Raw genomic sequence first — 8893 nt, forward strand, 5'->3', positions numbered from 1 at the left:
CAGCACAACCTGAGCAAGGAAGAAGGTGGTTTCCTTCCTAACTGCTCATTTTCCTTCAGACCCACTCCCTCCCCATCTTTACCTTATCATTACATATATTAGCTCCATCTGTTATAAATATATATATATATATATATATATATATATATATATATATATATATATATCTTTAGTTTAAAGATAACAGCAGTTCAAAGATGTGTGTACTTTTATAGCCCCAAAACAAGATTTGTAATACCCTGTATAAATTTTGGACCACAAGATATGACTTTATATATGTTTATCCTCCTCACTCACTTTTCACAGATGTATGGGCCTGAAGGTCTTAATACCTGGAGGTTTTTATAAATTTGTACAGCCTTCCATACAAAAGGTTCTGCATTCTGATTAAATCCATTTAATAGCACTATAGGACAAATACCTAAGAGTTTTTGGTTTTGGTTTTCACCTGTAAGCCTGATGATTTGAAATCTTACCAGAAGCCATTGTCTAGTAAGCAGAGAGTACAGTGGCTTTTTCTGAACACTATAGAGCAGAAATTGCCATATTATTGGGGCAGTAGCCCCTTCACCTGCCTACTTATAGCATGCTAGATAGGCTGGTGAGGGTAGGCAGCCAAGGGGCAACAAAAGCAGCTGCAAGACGACAGTCACAGGAATGCTGCCTAACTTTTCTGGATGGAGACTGAAAAATTACAAAGATCTGCCATGCTCTGTCAATTTTAATTGGAAAGCTGTGCACGCCTGGAGTCCAAAGTGTGGAAAATAGCTGTAGAGTGATACAGTTCATGCTATTTGTGGAGAAGACTGTGTCAGCATGTAGTAGAGGGTATCAGAAAGGTCAGACAGGAGCTATTTACTACCTAGTTATGTTGCGGTAAGTTGCAATTCTAAGTTTTACTGTACCATATCACTGGTATACATTTCACATAAATAGAAGAGAATTGTGTCCAGAGGAGTCAAAGCTAAAGATTACTTTTGCAAGCTGAAATCCTGGGATAAGGGGGCACCTTATGGGACACATGCTGGTTTATGCCTCTGCTTAGATACTGCATTTCTGTCATAATGTCATAAAAGATCCTACTAGGCAAATTTGTGTGAATGAGCTGTGCCTATGTGTGTGAAGGAAGAAACAGTAACCAGAAATAAGGACGTCAAAGAAAGGAGAGGTAGGTGCTGAAAGGCAGCACGTAATGGTCTCCCAAAATACGTAAGATGAGTATTCTTGCCTACCCTCCCAAGAATATATAAGATGTGGAGACTAGCAATCTTGTGGATCCACAAGAACAGACTAAGTCAGAACATCAAGAGTCAGACAGATTAGACAGAGTCACCCAGCACACAATAATCTCAACAGTGTGTTGCGTATCTTAGTCCTAGGATGCAGTGACTGCTATGTACAAAGATAAAGACTGGCTTATCCTGTTGAAAAATATACCCTCAGAAGCCTTTCTGAGCATCAGTCAGAACCTTCTGGTAAAGCATCCCTCTGCTTCTGGGATGAGTTTCTTGGATCCTGCTGTAAACAACTAACTGTTACTGAATGTCTGTGTGTGAGGCAATAATTGAACATACTGTGTGAATTGTTATCTGCTATTATAATAACAGCTTAATCCTATGGATAGCAGTTTAACTAGCAAAATGTGATCTAACATACATTGATTATGATATTTTTCTCTCCTGGCTTGAACCATTAATGAGGAAAAAATATAATTCTACTAATGAAACCATCCTGCTCTGTGATATATTTCCTACAGCCAATTCACTGTCATCCTCAGATCAGCCACTTCCAATAGGATCCTCCTTTGCACAGTTGATGTATGCTAACTTTGCTCCACCAGCCCAAGACAGTTTTCCCACTTTCTTAAAGGAACAGCATACTTGTTTCTGTAGACTATCTAGATAGATGTGGAAATTTCCATTCAAAAGTACTTTTACCATCAAAAAGAAAAAAGGGAAGAAAAAAAAAGTTATAAAATATAATAGAAAAAAAAGAGAGAGAGAGAGAGAGAGAGAGAGAGAGAGAGAGAAGAAGCATGCCAATTCTGAGAAACTGAGAGTATTGGAAAATAGCACAGACATACAGATTAAGTCTGATATACAGGGAAAGGTAGAAGAGTACAAGGTAAAATAAATAAATAAATAAATAAATAAATTTAATGTTAGGTAAAGAAGACCAGGTCTGGGGATCACAAAAATGTGGACATTTGAATTAGATCTGTCAGATCTGAACGATGCCACACAACAGTATTAGAGCAGGAAAGAAGAAATGAAGGATGGAAGGGAAAATATATGGAAAACAAGCAAAAACTTAGAAATAATGAAAAAATCTGAAATTTCTTCAGAAATTGACCTCAGAAGACTGAGGTGACAGGAAGATTCTAAGAATAAAAGCAAAAGTAAAGATATAATCATGACCTAAAAGGAAAACAGTAGCGTATATCTTGAAATACAGTTGTGTGCTGTTCCTGAAATTAGGGTGTTTCCAAATCTGGGACCCCAACAGCAGCAAGACAGCCAGAACAGTACTGTGGGTCCAACTAGTAGTGAGGCTGAGCATGTGTTCCAGTAGTCACAAAAACAAACACATGTATACAATACACATACATACATACACACAGCTGGCCACAGAATATCACAGACAGAAGCATCCAACACTTATGCAAGCATGAACAGCACCAATGGCCTCATTCTGTGCCCCTCTTTGGCTTACCAGGTTGAAGACTGTGAAATGTATACATACAGTATACGTACCTCCAGTAGCTGGACATAGATGTGCAATCTATCCAGTTGCTGGTCCTTGAATTCCCAATTCTCCCCAGCTGCTGACATCTGAGCATACGAGTTTGTAGTGGGTTTATGTGGCAAGGTGGCTTCTGTGAGAAGAATCCAGAAGCTGCCCCATGATACATATGGGGCCCACCGCTGGCCAGAGCTGAGCCAAAAAGTGATGTTGTTTGTGCCTCTGCGAGAGTATAAGAACAGACAGAGAGAAAAAAAAAAAAAAAAAAAAAAAAACACTACTGCAACAGCAGTTGGGAGAGTGAGGAGTGAGAACCAGCCCTGTAGACACCAAGATCGGTGAAGAAGGAAAGAGAGGAGGTACTCCAGGACTTCTGCCAGAGCAGAAGTGCAGCCTCTCCTGCAGCCTGTGGAGAGGACCATGGTGGAGCAGGCTGTCCCCCTGCAGCCTATGGTGTACCATGGTAGAGCAGGGTTTCATGCTGCAGCCCATGGAGAGGAGCCCACGCAGGAGCAGGGGTTCTGGGGGGAGTTGCCACCCATGGGGGACTTATGTTTGAGCAGTTTGCCCCTGATGGATGGACCCTGTGGTACGAACTGATATCTGGAGCAGTTCTTGAAGAGCTGCTGCCTGTGGGAAGTCCACATAGGATCAGCTTGGAAAGGACGACATCCCATGGGAGGGACACCACATGGAGCAGGGGAAGAGACTGAAGGAGTGGCAGCAAAGTGCTATACGCTGACCACAATCCCTATTCCCCTGTTCCCCTGCGCCACTCGGGGGGAGGAGGTGGAAGTGGGTAGATGGAGTGAAGGTGTTTGCAGTAAGTTTGCAGATCACACCAAGTTAGGTGCGTGTGTCGATCTGCTCGAGGGTAGGAAGGCTCTGCAGGAGGATCTGGATAGGCTGCACCGATGGGCTGAGGTCAACTGTATGAAGTTCAACAAGGCCAAGTGCCGGGTCCTGCACCTGGGGCGCAATAACCCCAAGCAGAACTACAGGCTGGGTGAGGAATGGTTGGAGAGCTGCCAGGCAGAGAAGGACCTGGGAGTGATGGTGGACAGTCGGCTGAATATGAGCCAGCAGTGTGCTCAGGTGGCCAAGAAGGCCAACGGCATCCTGGCTTGTATCAGAAACAGTGTGACCAGCAGGGCTAGGGAGGTGATCGTCCCCCTGTACTCGGCTCTGGTGAGGCCGCACCTCGAGTACTGTGTTCAGTTTTGGGCCCCTCGCTACAAGAAGGACATCGAGGTGCTTGAGCAGGTCCAAAGAAGGGCGACGAAGCTGGTGAGGGGCCTGGAGAGCAAGTCCTGTGAGGAGCGGCTGAAGGAGCTGGGCTTGTTCAGCCTAGAGAAGAGGAGGCTCAGGGGTGACCTTATTGCTCTGTATAAGTACATTAAAGGAGGCTGTAGCGAGGTGGGGGTTGGCCTGTTCTCCCACGTGCCTGGTGACAGGACGAGGGGGAATGGGCTAAAGTTGCGCCAGGGGAGTTTTAGGTTAGATGTTAGGAAGAACTTCTTTACTGAAAGGGTTGTTAGGCACTGGAACGGGCTGCCCAGGGAGGTGGTGGAGTCACCATCCCTGGAAGTCTTCAAAAGACGTTTAGATGTAGAGCTTAGGGATATGGTTTAGTGGGGACTGTTAGTGTTAGGTTAGAGGTTGGACTCGATGATCTTGAGGTCTCTTCCAACCTAGAAATTCTGTGTGTGATTCTGTGTGATTCTGTGTGTTTTTGATTTCTTTCATTTGGTTCTCATTTCTTTAGCTTGTTAGTAATAGGCAATCAATTTTACTAATCTCCCTAAATCTAAAACTAATCTGAGTCTGTTTTGCCAGTCACAATAATTGTTCAGCAAGCTGCCTGTCCTTATCTCAACCCTTAAGCCCTTTGCATCGTATTTTCTCCCTCTTTCCCTTTGAGAATGAGGAGTGAGAGAGCAGTTTTGGTGAAGCTCAGATGCCCGCCTAAGTAAAACCACCATAAATCTTCTTAAGATTTATGTGTATCTGGTGATTTATGCGTATCTGGTGACCTGTGTCTTACAGTATCATTCCTAATGAAGAGCAGTTGCAGGGTCAGAGTTACTGCAGTACCTTCACATAGTCTTGCTTGGACCCATGGACATTATGCACCTTTTGTCTTGTCTTAGTATGGTCAGTGATGCTGCTGAGTTGTGTTTTGGTTATGCAAGCTGGCGTAGGAGCTTCATTGTTTATAGTACATAGGTAAATAAATTCCTATCACTTTCACAGATCACTGAGTGCCAGGACAACACGTTCAACACAATAACATAGTAATTCTGTGTAGTTGAGACTGTTTTAACCCTGCCAGCCTTAAAGTACCTGCAGAATCAATGGGGAAGGTACCAGCCATGTTGAAAGGATTTTCAACACAACTGGCACAAAATGCAAGGTATTCATGTGGGCTTTGGGCAATGACCTTGTGTGACCCTATTTTTTGTCACAGGTGACCCTAAAGTATACTGTTTCAGAACTGGTTGTCAAAAAAATACACATTGATCAGGCTACCCCAAGATAACTCCAAGAGAATTTAAGAGGCTATTTTGCAGACACTGTGAGGGAAATCACGTCTTTCAGGGATTTCATGTATCAGGCTGAGACAAAAACTGTGATGGGTGAAGCTGTCCCACACAACCTCCCAGAAGATGTTGAGGACTGTATTAGGCGTGGTAGTGACCCAAATCACATCTCTCAGAAGCATGATTTAGTAATCTAAGTCACTGAAAACAAGTTGAGCAAAGCTGTTAATGGGGATGGCCAGGAGTGTGCCAAGTGACCAGATTTCTGTGGTCATGTATTTTTACATTGATGATAGAGACCTCTTGAACTGATTGACTAATTTCTACTGTGAATTTACAACATGTGTTTGAATATCTAACAATAAGACTGTGGTATCTGAGTAATTTACATCATTACAGCTTTTAAAATGTCTTGTATAGCACCACAGATCCTGTTCCCTTCCTAGGCTGGCATTGCAGTGGGGTTTTAGGGAAGGTTTGACAGTGTCTGCCTGGTCTTCCCCTTACTTCCAGCCCTGAATGCTTTCTCTTCCTATTAATGAATATTGGTCATCAGTCACTACCTATGGTAATATGATGTCAATTGTGAAACCAGCTATATATTCCATACAAACGATTAGGAAAAGAATTACAGAGCTTTCAAAGTTCTCTGTAAATGCTTTTTTGAAGTCCCTGTTTAATTTCAACTGAGGTTGCAAACGTAGCTGAAAAGTTGGTAGTGAGAATGAGAATTGCATTTCCTGAGGGGAAGTGATCAGTTGGGGCCAGAGGAAAGCAGCTAGGGGAAACCAGTGATCAGTTGGGGCCAGAGGAAGGCAGCTAGGGGAAACCACTTTTTCCTTTCTCTGGTCTTGCTGGATGTATTTGTGTGTAAGAAAGCAAGTCAGAGTATTTACTGTGTCTCTACAGTGAAGTGCTGTCTTCTAGAAGATTAAATCTTGTATAGGACTGATAATGTTTTAAGTAGCTACCTGAGAAAAGTCTTTCTGGAGCTACATGTTTGTGTGTTTGCTGATTTCCTGAAAGTATATATTATTTCTTTTGTTTTCTATTGATTATAGCAAATATTTTTAGGGACAAGATCTGAGATAATCACATCAAATAAATGTAATAATTCAAATGTCTCAAGTTTGACTTACACATATCTTGTAACACACACACAGTTTCAGAGCTGCTCCCTAGGACTTCCTGTATTGCTACCTTGATGTTGGCTCTCAGTTGTACATCAACCAGAGACAAGAGGTGTTTGTCCACAGAAGTGAGCTGTGCACAGAAGACAGAAAAGTCTTAGACATTCTTAGCAGTGATGTTTTATTTTTTGTGACCACCAAATGAAGGTCCAGAGGTTCTTATGTGTTCTTAGAAAATTTTAATGGATGCTTAGCAATCATTGTGATTGTTTGTTTGTTTGTTCTCTTTAAGAGAATAGACAAAGAAGTCTTTCTTCTAACAAAGTTCTAGATTTTCCTTTAAAGTGAAGGATTTTCTGCTGTGCCTGGAGATATTTTCCAACTGCACTTTAGCAACAATATTGCTAATTCCACTCTTCCCTTCTGCTTGCACCATGATGCCTTGTAGTGAAGTTTGTGTTGTAAGTGCTGTGCTCGTAGAAAGAACACTCATTCGTGTTACTATTTTTACATGTCTCATGAATAGGATAATAGCAGAGCTGATCTCTCTCACCTGGTTTAAGGTCCTCCAGAAGTTGCTTTCCTCGACATGAGATAATCCACCTGATTTTGCCATTATGAAAACAACAAAAATTCCATATGCTGTGAAGCAGACTTCATTCCTGGTTAATTCCTTACCTACTTTACCGTATTTACCATGAAGGTGCACATCTGGCCACAGAAGCTGTGATATAAGGAATGTAGATGACAAGCATTCCTGGTGAATAACTTAACAGCTGAGATACAGTAGAGGGCTTTAATTATGGAGCTGGCCTAGCTTCAAGTATACTGTGCCAGTGTAGGAAACATACATGATGAACTGACAGCTCTGTTTGTCATTAAACCATGAGACAGCCAAGAGTGCTGCATGGGCATCAGTATATATTGAAGCATCTACTTGGCAGTATGATGGTTTAACAGCAATGGTTACCTAAACATCATACAGCTTCTGTCTCACTGCCCATCCACAACAAAACAGATGATAAGTTTTTCTGAACCACCCACTTTTTCAGATGATAAGTTGTTCCTCAACTTCTTATTTTATCGATGGTATCTTCAAAATGTCTCCAGTTCTTAAAGTGCCACAAGGATGTCCCTGGTTCCCAGGCCAAGTTTTGAAGTCAAAGGCCAAGTTCCCAGGCTGAGTTCCCAAACTGGCAGTTATTTTCTTCTGTCAGTGTTTAGCAGCCATTTTATATCAGTATTTTCTCAGTATATTCAGGCTGGCCCTGTAACTACTGCCATCAGTGCTATTGCAGAATGTCACTCCATCCAGACAGAGAACACCAACAGTAATGATGAGTTGTGCAAAGGTAACCTATGGATTACTTCTCCATAAAGAAATATGTCATGTCCAGGTCAAGTGAGAAGATACCCTTGAGGTCCTTCATAAATGCTGCTAGGTACATAAGGCTGGATGGCAGACATGCTGTCATGTTGCCATTGATCTTGTCCTTAAATAAATGCCTTCTCTTGGTCATTTGACTATAAAAACATCCTGGTGTCAGTAGATAGCATCCATGTACCTGGTTAATTGGTTGTAATGCCCAGGAGCCATACTCTGGTCATCAAGGGCCTGCATGATGAAGAACAGATCTCACTCTTAGAGGGTTTCAAATGTTAATAAGAATTCTGTTCGTGGCCACTAATCAGTAAGGAAAAGAGTTCTAAGAGAAGCCAATGAAACTAAATCTCACTAAACTTGAGATTTGGGATGAACATCAGATAGATTCCATCAGGTAACAACCACACATGTATCAGTGTCATAAACTGTGTGTTCACATTGGTGCAAACAGAAAGAACATTGCAACTTGTTCCAGTTTCCAAGAACATGCCAAGTAGCCAGAGTTAAAATTAGAAGCAGCTTTTATTCCCTAAATTCATTGTTTATTTTTACTTATATACATATATATGTGTGTGTTATAAATAGAGTGAAAGAGAGAGTAGGCGGAACTACCAGAAATGGTCATACATAACAAAAAGAAACTCAGCAGAAAATACAGGAAGTCCTACAATTTTAATACTAAGGAAGATGTTCTTTCAACACTTGAAGAGCCCTTGCCTCAAAGACAGAGTGGATGTCATTTGTTACTTACAAAACTACCGCCAGTGATACTCCACTTGGGGATTATATCATGAGAGTATAATTGCTCCCAATGAGATTGATGAGTTGCAAATTTACGAATTTTCTTTCCCTTTTTACCTTCCAAAATGATTCACAAAGTGACCAATGTTCTGCATTTTCACAATGCTTTATTGGGTGAGAAATAATGGTTTTACTTATTGCTCTGCCTGTACCATGAATGTCAAACCCATAGTTAAAAAAAATACGGCATCGATGATGACATCAGAAGCGCAAACATCCCTCAAATATGGTCACAGGTACAATTTTCAAATTTTATTGGAGGTTTTGGTTCTTTCAGATTTGAGATTAATCTGTTG

Source organism: Anas platyrhynchos, chromosome 1, assembly GCF_047663525.1.
Source record: "Anas platyrhynchos isolate ZD024472 breed Pekin duck chromosome 1, IASCAAS_PekinDuck_T2T, whole genome shotgun sequence".
NCBI classification, from domain to species: domain Eukaryota; kingdom Metazoa; phylum Chordata; class Aves; order Anseriformes; family Anatidae; genus Anas; species Anas platyrhynchos.